Source organism: Oncorhynchus mykiss, chromosome 25 (genome assembly GCF_057628025.1).
Source record: "Oncorhynchus mykiss isolate SJ-2025 chromosome 25, ASM5762802v1, whole genome shotgun sequence".
Taxonomy (NCBI): domain Eukaryota; kingdom Metazoa; phylum Chordata; class Actinopteri; order Salmoniformes; family Salmonidae; genus Oncorhynchus; species Oncorhynchus mykiss.
In genome coordinates this window covers 32155035-32169882 of record NC_143046.1, presented here as the reverse complement: position 1 = coordinate 32169882, position 14848 = coordinate 32155035, and the positions used below count along the sequence as shown (strand labels likewise).

Genomic DNA, 14848 nt, shown 5'->3' with positions numbered 1-14848 from the left:
AGTGTTCCAAAATCAGCCCCCATTGTCTGTGTATTTCCTTGATACTGTTAATGTATGCAGTTTCTAAACCATGCACATTTTACCTACAGATGTATGGAACGTAAATTGATCACTCTTTTGTTGCTGAGAATTTTCAGACTTGTTGTGTAGTTGAGTTTCCAAAGAGGCTTCGAAAGTTTGTAATCTCCACTTAGAAATGTCAAACTTTATTGGCCCTAATAATATTATCAACCCCCAACAAAAATGTCCATTAATTATTATAATCCATATAATAATTCACATTTCCTGTTGCTGCAGATTTTTCACGCTGTAGCAAACTTGCTCAAAACAAGACCCTGCGTCTATAGTTTAACTTCACCATTGTCCCCAAACCAGCCTCCCTTCTCTCTCTCCATCTCTGCTTGATAACATACCTGCAGCTGTAAATAGCCAAAGAACAGACAGACGAAAAGAGACAGACAGACACACACACACACATACAGAAACACACAGACAGACATACAGCGGAAAGAGTTCTTGAATGTCACAGTAAAAGTATCTCCCACTTCTCAAATATTACGTGGAGGTCTACTTACTGGAGCACAACAGTGTTAACTGGTGCCAGCTTCATCATGGAGCACAATGGACATGCCAGTGCCTCCTATTCAAATGCACACACATACAGATGTAGGATCTTAATTTGATCACTCTTTTGTTTCTGATCATTTTCTAAGTGTTGACTTGTTGTGTATTTGAGATTTTAAAAGGCTTCTAAAGTTGGTAATTTCCACTTAGACATTTCTGACTTAATTTGCTCTAATGAAAAATGTATCAACCCCTATAAAAATTAATGACAATCCAAATAATAATTTAATAATTCAGGAGAGAAAGCATGTGTCCAAGAACGATGTATCAATGAAGAGATATGTGAAAAACACCTTGAGGCTTGATTCTAAACAACGTTTGCCATGTTTTCAGTCGATATTATGGAGTTAATTTGGAAAAAAGTTTGCATTTTGAGGACTGAATTTATGGATTTTTTTTGGTAGCCAAATGTGATGTATAAAACGGAGCTATTTCTAATACACAAGGAATCTTTTTGGAAAAACTGAGCATCTGCTATCTAACTGAGAGTATCCTCATTGAAAACATCAGAAGTTCTTCAAAGGTAAATGATTTTATTTGAAGGCTTTTATGTTTTTGTTAATGTTGCGTGCTGGATGCTAACGCTAATGCTAACGCGAAATGCTAACGCGAAATGCTAACTCTAGCTAGCTACTTTTACACAAATGATTGTTTTCCTATGGTTGAGAAGCATATTTTGAAAATCTGAGATGACAGTGTTGTTTACAAAAGGCTAAGCTTGAGAGATGGCATATTTATTTCATTTCATTTGCGATTTTCATAAATAGTTAACGTTGTGTTATGCTAATGAGCTTGCTGATAGATTTACACAATCCTGGATACAGGGGTTTTTTCATAGCTAAACGTGACGCAGAAAACGGAGCGATTTGTCCTAAACAAATAATCTTTCAGGAAAAACTGAACATTTGCTATCTGAGAGTCTCCTCATTGAAAACATCTGAAGTTCTTCAAAGGTAAATGATTTTTTTGAATGCTTTTCTGTTTTTTGTGTAAATGTTGCCAGCTGAATGCTAATGCTAAATGCTACGTTAGCCATCAATACTGTTACACAAATGCTTGTTTTGCAATGGTTGAGAAGCATATTTTGAAAATCTGAGATGACAGTGTTGTTAACAAAAGGCTAAGCTTGAGAGATGGCATATTTATTTAATTTCATTTGCGATTTTCATGAATAGTTAACGTTGCGTTATGGTAATGAGCTTGAGTCTGTATTCACGAACCCGGATCCGGGATGGGGAGATCAGAAAGGTTAAGTAATTGCCATGGTAATCCCCGAGTATTGGGAGAAAACAGTGTTTTTACGTGAAAGCTCTCGTGACACACACACGTATTTACATTTACACACACACGTGCACGCGCACGCACACACGCACACACACACACACACACACACACACACACACACACACACACACACACACACACACACACACATAGAGGAGCCAATTAGCTAGCATCCAGATGCTGCTTAGCTAATCGTTCCTGCATAGGGAACAAGCTAAACACACATGCTCTCTCTCACACACACACACACACACACACACACACACACACACACACACACACACACACACACACACACACACACACACACACACACACACACAGTGTTGTTAAGTGGCTACAGTTTCAAATGTCTGCCTATCAACATCAATCAATACATAAATGTCCTTAAACACCAACTTGAGTGTTTTAATTGGTCACTCTCTGGCTTTAACAACTTCCACTTTCCCCAACAACAACTTCCTACTCTTTCTCTGGGATGCAGCCCTTTCATAATGCATTACCATAAATTATCATCAACATTGAAACTGCGTGTTGACCAAGGGAGACCTCCTGGTAGTCAAAAAGTGTGATTTGTTTAAAAATGTGTAATATTAGTGTTGAATTTATTTTTGCGAACAGATGTTATGTTAATGCAGGGAGCATTGGCTGTCCGTCAAGCCTCTCTGATTGACGGTGGCATGTCATTTGAAGGACAGTCGTTACCTATATAAAATACCTATCCTCAGAGTAGAATCACGTGGCCTCCGTCATGGCATGTCATTTGAAGGACAGTCGTTACCTATATAAAATACTTATCCTCAGAGTAGAATCACGTGGCCTCCGTCATGGCATGTCATTTGAAGGACAGTCGTTACCTATATAAAATACTTATCCTCAGAGTAGAATCACGTGGCCTCCGTCATGGCACGTCAGACGGTGTTCGGTGTTTCTATTCTTTAACACGTCAACAAGGAAGTGGAACGATATGAGGTAAAGTGTGATAGTTTTACGCACCTGTACCCATGAGGGTACACACACACAGACACACACAAACACAGTGCAAGGAACCTAGCAATCCCTTCAGGCACTTCATTTCGCCACAATCACATTCCCAATAACAGCCTTTTATCCTGAAGTTATGTATTGGAGGAAATGCAATTGACCCCTGGATACGATGGCTATTAACCAACAGGACAATCATTTGTGGAGAAAAGCATGGTTGAGGTCCACCAGGGATTTCCTGACAGTATAATGCTTTCCACCACCGCTCGTTTGGGGAAAATTATAACACACAACACAAACATACACACGCAGGCACACACACACACACACACACACACACACACACACACACAGAGCCATACTCTCCGTCCTCGCCCTCTGCCAGCACTATGACTGTCTATCCAATCAAAGGACTCCCCTGAGCCTACTTCCTTGCGCTGCGGAACATCACTTCATTTGACCATTTAAATAATCCCCAGGATGCATCAGAGACGGGCGGCGGCATAATTATCACCTGGGAGCAGTGTGGAGCCGAGCGGAGCGCAGGGAGGGAGATCTGGACACACACCCACACACACACACACACACACACACACACACACACACACACACACACACACGTACACCACACACACGCTGAGTGCAGGGAGGGAGACCTGCTGAGGAAATGTATCCCCCATGGTGTTGCCCAGGCTTTGTTCTTTATATATATTTATGTATTTAGTACCACGCTGTACCGAGGAAGGGGGGAAGAGGCAGAGAGCAGAAATGAAGTGGATAGCTGCTGCTGACATTGTTTAAACGTATATCGGAGGGGAAATTAAAGACATTTCAAAGGTTGGCAATAAAGGTCAAGTAATGGTTTCGGTAAGGACTCAGACATCCGGTTATGAGGGGGACACAAATAAGCATATCATTTGCAGTGCTCATTCTATTCAAGAGAGTTCCACAGAGTTCCCAAGGGAGTTAAACAGATGTAGTCCCCAGCTCTGCGGCGTCGCCCTGGGGCAGAGCTGCTGTTAGGGTGGCCCTGGGGGATCTGGAGGTCCATCAACAGACTCATTGCAGTTTACTCTATAATTTCAGATTTTAATGGGAAAACTGCAGAATCAAAGTGAAGAGGGCAGAGAACCAGGCTAAGCCCTCTGGATGAAGCTACTTTTCAAACTCAGCAGCCCACTGTTTGTGTGTGTGTGTGTGTGTGTGTGTGTGTGTGTGTGTGTGTGTGTGTGTGTGTGTGTGTGTGTGTGTGTGTGTGTGTGTGTGTGTGTGTGTGTGTGTGTGTGTGTGTGTGTGTGTGTGTGTGTGTGTGTTTTTCCACAGGTACAGTATGAGTACCACACTTCATTGTTGGATTTGGAGAAGTCTAATGAGGTTTTGTGTTGTGTGGCATATTACACAAATTACAACACCTCTGACTTAGAATAACTATTCAGGATCTCTGTTCTGCACCTATTCATTCAGATTGTTAAGCCTCTCTTTCCTTGTACTGCTCCAGAAGTAATACTTCTCTCTCTTTGTGCACATAACTCTCTCTAACCAGGGCTGGAAATAGCTGTCTGTTTCGGTACTGTGCATCCTGTTCTCTTTCCGCGCCCTTAAGATCTGTGACCTCTGAGCCTTGCCCACATATTCAGGGCTTCTGGGCTGGGATATGGCGTGGGCGTTGGGCCATGGGTGCCAGGCAACCTATACGATTTGGGAAGCTGTGCTGTGCTGTGCTGTTGTACAGGGGCGTACACTCTTAGGAAAAAAAGTTCCAAAAGGGTTCTTCGGCTGTCCCCATAGGATAAACCTTTTTTCGTTCCAGGTAAAAAAACATTTTGGATTCCATGTAGAACCCTCTACCTGCAACCAAAAGTGTTCTTCAAAGGGTTCCCCTACGGGAAAGCCAAAGAACCTTTCAAGGTTCTAGATAGCACCTTTTTTGTTGTAGGTGGAGCATTTGTGGAAGGTGCTCAGTCATCCCTGGCCTCTGATCTTTGACGGACCACAGACAGCCGGTATGGTGCTTCTCTCTCTCCCCTGTGCCCTGTCTCTCTTCCAGACTTTCACAAACACAACCTCTGCTCCCAGAGAGGAGACGAAAAAATGAATGAAAACAAGTCCCTCTCTGTCTCTTTCCCACCCTCCATCTCCATCTGTATTTCGCCCTGTTTTTGTTTGTCTCGCCCTCAGTCCTGTAAACTCAGACCTTGGGTGGGCCTCCAAACATGGGGTCAACATTGCTTCTACACTGTAAACAAGACAGTTTCAATAACTCCTGTCATTTTTCCCAAGGTAATAATGGTGGAAAGTGATATGAAAGATGGATGGCTGCAGATACCTACAGTGTAGGCATCTATTAATCTCCTTACAATACTTATGTCTTCCAATGGCTACTAGATACTTCTACGATGGATGATGCAATATTGATTTAGCTGTATACAGAGCTCATGCATATATGATGTGGAGGCCTAAACTCACCAGGGAATATCTGGAACTAAATATGGCAAGAGTCAGGCGGTATTGCAGTTTAAGTTTAAGTTCAATTTCATATATTGCCAATTAAAAGGGCAAGTACATTCACTAGAATGTCTGTATGTGATGGAATATGCCAAGAATGAAGTCAGCATTGTAGTTGAAGTTCTAGTTCATGTTCAATGTTAATGTGTTGCCATTTGTAAGTATGAGTGCATACATTGGAATTTCTTACCCTGACCTTGAATTTGACCTTTATTACCTCTGACTCCTATCATGTCCTTGAGCAGATTACTAGCTATTCACTCTGGGAGATACAAAACCCAGCTATTGAGACCTTAGCTATTGACTGCAGCCGATCTAGCTACATCCTTCAGCTAGTAAATGCTAACAATTCATAGGAACCTGTCATAACATGGTATACAAATGAAAGGAATACGCTTATAGGATCTAACTTACCAGTGAGAGATGACCTTTCTCTCTTTGGGGAGGTCAACAGCAAATCACTCCCTTCCCGCTCCTCTTCAACCCATTTTCTCTGAGCCTGAGAGGCTTTCCAGAAGTCGCAGGGTTAAACTATATGTAATACCCAGGAGCCGAACACATGGTCAGAAAGGATGCCGCGTTATTTTTCTTACTTCCCTGACCTGTCTAGATTTGGTTATTTGAGCCATTGTTTCGAGACTTTACCATTTATTTTCTTATATCATCTCAAAACGGCAGTGTTCATTTCCCCCAAGGTAATAAGGATGAAAATGATTTCAGACAAATGTAGTGCTTTAGAATGGAGGCGGAATGATTGTCAGAAACTTTACGCAAGCATAGAATATTTCACACAAACTGGCCATGTCTGAATTCTGGCTTGCCTTCTACTCACTTAAACTGCATGCTGTGTCCTAATCCTACTACCATAGAGTGCTATTCAGGACGTACTGTTAGGTCAAAAGTATGCAGTATGCCACGGCCAAAACATACTACTTCTGGTGTGTTCAAGACAACTGGGAATTCGGAAACAAAACAAGCTCAGACTGGGAAAAATTGTGACGTAGGTGATCTTTAGATCAGAGAAGTCGGAGCTCTAGGATGATGAGTTTCTGATTTGTAATTCTGAGTTGGATGACCATTCAAAACGATTTTTCCCAACAGGAGCATGTTTTTTTTCTTCTTCTTCACAGTTCCCTGTTATCTTGAAAGCACCATCAGCTTCATGTGAACCAGAAAGCAACTTCATCGCCAAAGTGGTTGCCATACATTGTGAAGGAGAAGTCCGGTGGTTTCACCACTTAGGCTGGTTCCCAGAGTAGCTAGCCCTCTACAAGATCGTCACCAGACTCCATCAACCATCTCCCTTACCCACCTTCCTCGCATCAAGTCATGAACTGTCACTCTCCATCTTTGAAGAGACATGGCCTCTATTGGTTGACCTTACTATAGCTAGGCTACTCATGATGATGTATTGCTAGTTTGTTTTTTGCTTTTTATATGCACTTTGACATTAGTATGTAAAGTGCTTTAGAATTGTTATCAAGTATTACTAATATGTAAGAAAAATAGTTTATTTAGTTAAGTAGAGCAAAAAGCTCTGACGACAGCCAAGAGGCCGACACGTAAGCGTCAACAATGCCCAAGATGGCACTGCAGTAGGACGTGTATCTGTCCTTGTCTTATCCCGTGTAAATTATCCCGTGTAAATAGCCAGTCTTTTTCGTATATCTCTAAATCTCACTTTCGATCTATGGACTAAATACTTTCCTTCAACAAGCCTCACTGAATGTGGCACGGATCTGCTAGATCTGGAACTTCCAATAGGAGCTAGCCAGCTACTAGTCTTTGTTAGCCACGGCTAGCTGTCCTTGCCTTTTTTTCCCTGTCCTCAGCCAGCCTTAGCTCGGACAACACCTGCCAGTCTGCAGAGCGCGATATCAACCCAGACCATATCGGACTGCTTCTCTCTACCATATCACCAGATTCCTGCTGCTCTGGATTATTACACCGGATCATCGCAGTTAGCTAGCTGCAAACGAGTGGCTACTGTTAGCTAACGCCTCTGTCCCGAAGCAAGCACCAGCTAGCCTCGAGCTAGGCCCATATACCGGCTAATTCTAGGGCTACAATACCGCCTTTGCCAATTGGCCTTGACCCTTTATTGTTGACACGGAGCCCAGTCGATCCATCACGACTGGACTGCCGACGTGATCGCCCGATGTGGTCTCAACAGTCTATTCTGTTACGATGTCACCGAAGAAACAGCTACTAGCCCCGGCCCGCTAGCTTTTCAGAACGCTGAGTATCTTGCTCGCCTAGTGTAGTAGTGACTACTGAACAGCACCCTGACTCACCTATTGCTGCTCTTTTGACTCTATGATCACTCGGCTACACAGCTGATGTCCCCTGGACTGGTTTCAATAACACGGTACCTCATTTTGTTTACCTGTCGGCCTCAGCCTCAAACTCAGGTCCTTATGTACCAAACTGACCTGCTCTGCCCATTCATCGCCATTTACCCATTGTTGTTGATCAGGAGAGCTAAGACAACTGTGATTGCTTATTGCCTCTCTCTAATGTCAATATTGTCACGCCCTGGCCTTAGTTATCTTTGTTTTCTTTATTATTTTGGTTAGGTCATGGTGTGACATGGGGGTTTTATGTGTTTTGACTTGTCTAGGGGTTTGTATGTTTATGGGGCTGTGTCCTGTCTAGGTAAATTGTATGTCTATGGTTGCCTAGACTGGTTCTCAATTAGAGGCAGCTGTCTATCGTTGTCTCTGATTGGGAACCATATTTAGGCAGCCATATTCTTTGGGTATTTTGTGGGTGATTGTTTCCTGTGTCAGTGTTTGTGCCACACGGGACTGTTTCGTTGCCAGTTCACTTTATTATTTTGTATTTGTGTTCATGTTTAGTTTTTCTTATTAAAAACCATGGACACCTACCACGCTGCGTATTGGTCCGATCCTTGTTTCACCTCTTCAGAGGAGGAAATCTGCCGTGACAAATATGCCTTGTCTTGGTTAGTTTTTACTGTTCTATTTCACTGTAGAGCCTGCAGTCCCGCTCAAAATGCCTTAGATAGCTCTTTCGTCCCACCCCACACACATGCGGAGACCTCACCTGGCTGAACTTGTAGCTCCAGAGACGAAACCTCAATCATCGTCACTAGTTGCAATCTACTGCAGAGAGAGCCTGCAGAGTTCTGTCATGCTATCCAGGTCTGAACCCAAACAGTTTGAGCTCCTAATTTAAAAATAAACCATTCCAGAAATATGTCTCTCACTGTTGCCACTTGTAATAGACCCCCCTCAACCCCCAGCTGTGCCCTGGACACCATAATGTGACTGAAAAGATTTGGCATGGGTCCCCAGATCCTCAAAAAGTTCTACAGCTACACCATCGAGCGCATCCTGATCGGTTGCATCACCGCCTGGAATGGCAACTGCTCGGCATCTGACCATAATGTTCGTATGGCCCAGTACATCACTGGGGCCAAGCTTCCTGCAATCCAGGACCTATATAATAGGCGGTGTCAGAGGAAAGCCCCTAAAAAATATCAGTGACTCCAGTCACCCAAGTCATAGACTGTTTTCTCTGCTACCGCATGGCAAGCGGTACCGGAGCGCCAAGTCTAGGACCAAATGGTCCCTTAAAAGCTTCTACCCCCAAGCCATAAGACTGCTGAACAATTAATCAAATGGCCACCGGACTATTGACATTGACCCTCCCCCTTCATTTGTTTTGAACACTGCTGCTACTCGCTGTTCATTATCTATGCATAGTTGTAACGTCTGCTTCCAACTCCCACTCCAAAACACATAGATCCCCTGAACGCAGCTGACGCTCCAGATCCCAATCACCTGAATTCTGATCACCTGTTCACACACCTGTATGTAATTTTCACACACTATTTAGTTCATTTTTTTTGCACCCCATCATTGTGAGGTATTGTTTATTTTGTGACACCCTTATATTCGGAGCACTGGTTTTCCCGTAATTTAATCCTCCCTTGTATGGTGTTGTTTTCCTGCCTCACTAACGACACCTTTTGCCTATTCCCTGCCTGTACTTTACATTTCCTGAGTTCCTGTTATCAACCTATTGCCTGATCTCCCGGACGACGTTACTTGCCCTGCCTGTACTGTTGCCTTTTTGCACCCCCTCAGTATGACCTTCTGCCTGCCCCTGGAGCCAGCTACCTGCCTCCACCTGTGGTCCTTTACAATAAACACCTGCTGCTCCCTGCGCTGAAACCAGCTCCTACCTACATGAACAAATGACCTTTAACCTGTACCCCCTGTATATAGCCTCGTTATTGTTATGTTATTGTGTTACTTTTTATTTATTACTTTATTTTCTTAACTCTTCTTGAACTGCACTGTTGGTTAAGCGCTTGTAAGTAAAGCATTTCACGGTAAGGTCTACACTTGTATTCGGCGCATGTGACCCCAAAAAAGTTTGATTTGATTTGAAAACTTGTTTTACTGCATTTCACCTGCCTGTGTTCCACTGAATTAAATGCCTGGCTTTGTCATCAGACCCTGAAACAGTTTGAACTTTGAACACAAGCCGTGGTATTTACAAGTAGCTAGCTAGCTAACTGTACAAATGTTTAACATAAAGTTTTTGCTCAACAGCAAAGCAAGTAATCCCGTAGCTAACATTAATGTTAGAACATTTCCAACTTCTTGTCCTCCTAAATGATGTAGCTAGCTAACGGCATGCCAAGAAGACGGCTACATATCTGTTTCCATAGATGTAACTTTGCGATGAAATAGTTGTGATCAGTTTTAAGGAGAACAAAAAAACGACTTACATTTGAAGACCACTGCAGAAGCTTCACCGTTCACCATCTTCCAAGTTGTTTAGTTGTTTACTTGAAGAGATCTAGCTGTGAAAACTTGCATCCCCCCCTCTTCCGATACATTGTTTAAAGCGTACTCGATTTTCACAAAATTTACTTACTATAAAACTTTCTATTTTCGCATGCTGAGAATGAGTCATCTGTGATTGTTTCCCACTATACTACTACAACCACTATTGATTTGGGTAGCGCATCCCCATATGTAATTGATCAGCTGTTGCCAAAGCCAAAATTAGTATGACATCCGGGCACTATACTTGGTATACTTGATTTTTCGAAATGTCACATTCTATAAAGAAAAAAAGTCTGTCTAGTATTTAAGACGCAAAAATTGATATTTGGACACGGCCGCACATTTCCAGAAGGAACAGATGAAGCTTCAGCTTAATAATTATGAATTGGTAATGTATAGCAAACATTATTCTAAACCATGTGCATATTTCGGACATTTTTCGAATAACAGGAAGCCAATTTGAGTGTTTTGAGTTCATGAACAAACAAGGCCTTGAAAAAACAATGAATAAACAAAGCCTTCCTTGGTCAGTCTTTCTTCTGCCCTGTAGTGTCTAATGCAGGGATCTAGCAGTCTGAGACTCCTATCAATATGACCCTAATGCAGGGCCTGCAGGAAGTGCTTGATCCTGTCGGCCGGTGTTTGGCTCCGACTGGGCGATGGAAAAATCTGTGTCAGATTGGATTCCAGGCACTCCGGAGAGGGTTTTGGCCACAGCGGGATCCTTCCCGCTTGAGCCTGAAGAGACCTGGCGTCTGCCATCCCACCGATGCTCCCTGGCTGTCTCCAAGGAAACCAGGAATTCTTCAGGAACAGAAGAGTAGGAGGTTTGGAAACGTTAAGGAAAAAAACACATGGTTTCTAAGAAGATTGTGCTTACTGTGAAAGAAAAATATAGAACAAATCATAGTAAGTAGCTGGTTGTCTGGTGGGTTGGGGAGGGGGGTGGGTATGGGTAGGGGGATACTGTGGATTATCTGGGTCATATCTCTTAATAATGGGGAATTTAACAGTGCTTTAATACTGACACTATCATACCCAGCCTCTTCGTCGTCAATTCCTCCTTTTATTCCCCATCATCCTTACTACCAGCTCAACCACAACCACCACCACAACCACCACAAACACCACCACAACCACAACAACCAGCACCACAACCACCAGCACAACCACCACCATCTCACTATCTCACACAGGAGCCCCAAAACTTCTGCTTTTGTTAGTTAAAACATTTGAAGAGGCTGTTTCACTTTGACCGTAATGTACCGCTCCACTCGCCCCCACTGCACCGGCTTAATGTGCACTTAGTATGCAGGCAAGGGCCTCATTAAAATGCAAAGTGCGTTCTGGGAAAACTAGCTCCGTTGTAAACACGGTACTGTGATTTGCTCAGACAGAGCCCGAGCAAAACGGAGCCAGGCAGCTTCTCTCCTCTCCCTCTCCCTCTTTCCTTGGCGCTCTATGGAATGATGTCTCAATCCGGAAAGGCCTGGACTCAGTCGGACATTGCATGGCCACTAAATTATGCAGGCTGGAACAGTGAGGCATCGTTACACTTTTAGCCGGGACTAATCTCCCCTCTAAACTGTTTTCCTTTTTTTGTTTACTACTTATTTACGAAGTGCGATCCCTCTCTCCGCTCTGACCCAGGAAGTTAAATATTTAAAGATGCTGTCGTGTCGAATGCCTCTCGCACTGGTTGTGCTACCAGTCTGGGCTGATGATAATGGAACAAGAGCAGACTATTTAGAGAAACACAAAGCATTTGCTTAGTGATTTAATAAAACAGAGAAGTATTACAATGCGATCCAAACCATTCTGTCACAGGGAGCGTACCGGTGGAAGCTGCTGCGGGCGAGACGGCTCATAACAACGGATGGAACAGAGCAAATGGAATTGCATCAAACACCTGGAAACCATGTGTTTGATGTATTGGATACCATTCCACCTATTTTGCTCCAGCCATTACCACGAGCCCATCCTCCCCAGTTAAGGTACCACCAACCTCCTGTGGAGTGTGTATAACTTAAAACCTACTTTAATGCTCTCCTTCGCACGGCTTTGTCCACTGCAACTCCCGACCAGGCCGTTCAGAGTAATTTGAAGATGCAATGTGTGTTTTCAGTGACCCACACAGAAATCAATGCTTTCCTCTTTGATGCCCATCAGGTTGATGTGAGGAATATTAGATCAAATGAAAGAATACATGGATCAAATGCAGGTCAAGTCAGGAAAACACATGAATACATATTAATAAACAGATCAATCAGGTCAATAAACAGCATGGCTTGATGTTCTTGAGGCATGAACGCCTGCGGTGCTTCAGAATATAACCCTACTCAGTAGCCACTTCAGCACCCACATAATATCCCGCGCCTTATGGTTTACTACAGAATCGACTCTTCTACAGTAGCTGTCGAGAGACAAATGAATACAATTGCATTTTACAGTAACTATGGCTTCGTGAATCCGTGAGAAAGTAGGAAAATGCATTAGCATGTCTGCTACCATTGGGCATACTGTAAAATCTAATAAAAATATATATTTTTGAATTCTGCTTGACGTCTCACGTGTAGACATTGTGCCTGCTCGTGCAAAGATATGTATGCATATGTAACGGCATTCTTCCTCCTCTTCTGAGGAGGAGTTGCGAGAAGGATCGGAGGACCAATGCACAGCGTGGTAAGTGTCCATAACGTTTATTTAAAGACATAAACTGAACCCTATGAAATACAAAACAATAAACGTGAACATGAACGAACCAGTACCTTGTGGCAACAAACACTCACACGGAAACAAACACCCACAACTCAAAAGTGAAACCCAGGCTACCTAAGTATGATTCTCAGTCAGAGACAACTAAAGACACCTGCCTCTGATTGAGAACCATACTAGGCTGAACTCAAAGCCCCAACATAGAAAAACACACATAGACTGCCCACCCCAACTCACGCCCTGACCAAACGAAATAAAGACAAAACAAAGGAAATAAAGGTCAGAACGTGACAGCATATTTCACAGGGATGCAAATGAGAAACAAGGCTTTTAGCTTAAAATGTAATTAGATGTGTGGTCGCTTGCAATTTAGTTGACTTTTCCCCCTCATCTTGCTCCTTTTCTCGTCACAATGTTCCCTGCAACCCATTATGTGGACCCATGTCATGAATTCACATATCTCTGGTGTGACAGAAGGGGGGAAAACCTTTCTATTCCAAATACACATGTCATATTTTCTACAACAAAGTCACTCTTGTTTGTGGCAGAGAGTGAAGCAGCTCAGACTGTAAACGGGGTCTGTGAGCCAGGTTTTACCCTGTGATGTTCTGACATTCCGATGTTCTGACTTCTCAGTTTCAACCTTCGGAGTGAGTGACTCACCTTGATCAGAGATTGGATAAGGAGAGCGGCGAGTCGACTCTTTTTTTATCTCTCTCTCTTTTTTCTCCCGTGGCCTAGTTTGGTAGCGGCCCCTATACAAACTGACTGTTCATTACCACGTTTCTACTGGAGGTAACACTGAAGATTGACCCCAACTCCAAGGTCAAGGACTCTAACGTCTGGGCCAGCCAGCTCTCATTTTCTTAGCTCTTCTGACTCTTTCTGTCCTGTTCTTTATTCTCCATTCACAAGCAGTGTGAGGCTCTTTGAGGCTGGAGATGTCTGATTAAATGTCAGCCTCTCCTATACAGCCTTCCCTTAACATGATATTTCGAGTTTCCCGGAATCAGAGAGCTAGAGACAGATGATAGCTGGGAAATGTGAATGTTCTGCAGGATTCATCTCATCCTAACACACCACGCTGTATCTACACAGAGTAAACAACACATTCAGAACACCTGCTCTTTCCATGACATAGACTGACCACAACGTGAATCCAGGTGGAAGCTAGGATCCCTTTTTGACCATGTTAAATCGACTTCAATCAGTGTAGATGGAGGGGAGGAGACAGGTTAAAGAAGGATTCATAAACCTTGAGACAACTGAGACATGGATTGCGTATGTGTGCCATTCAGAGGGTGATTGGGCAAGGCAAAATATTTAAGTGACTTTGAACAGAGTATGGTAGTAGGTGCCAAGTGCACTCATTATTAGGAAGGTGTTCCTAATGATTGGCATACTCAGTGGACATCCCCTAATGGCAATTAAGGGCCTTTCTAATCGAATCTAATATTTCCAGATATAATAAAAGTAAACCTGATCTGTGTCTCTAGACACTTTCAAACTACTCTGGGATGCAGATGACAGAGTTAGAGAGTCTGAAAGGGACATTATACTGGAAAGTGAGACTTATCAGAGAATCCAAAACTAATTTAGACGGCAGCACTCATAGCCCTTGGAGTACACACCCTCAGCACTGTCTCTGTGTGTTGGTATGGAGAGGAAGGGTTGCAGATAACACTTCATCTAATTCTCCCTCTTTGGAAGGGCATGGAGATGGTTGCTCTATAGTAGGCAAGGCTCCTCCTCGATACTAATGCTGACCCAGGGGGTTGGGGAAAAGATCAGGGGACCGATCAATAGGAGACATTAAGTATTTCCGATGGTTTCATGAGGACTGTGTGAAGCGCCACTAGTTATGTGTGAGTCCCTGTTGGAGAGAGAGGGCGGAGTGGAGGAGTTGTCTTTGT

The 14848-nt window shown here is 43.3% G+C and overlaps 1 long non-coding RNA gene across 1 annotated transcript in view; it reads left to right on the top strand.

Annotated features, from left to right (window-relative positions):
- The first annotated feature begins 1055 nt into the window (after positions 1-1055).
- LOC149971787 (uncharacterized) overlaps positions 1056-14848 on the top strand; it is a 547180-nt gene continuing 533387 nt past the window's right edge. Inside the window, exons 1-2 of the long non-coding RNA XR_016491666.1 lie at positions 1056-1147; positions 1516-1577. This is a non-coding gene — a long non-coding RNA (uncharacterized LOC149971787). The remainder of the gene's footprint in view (positions 1148-1515; positions 1578-14848) is intronic.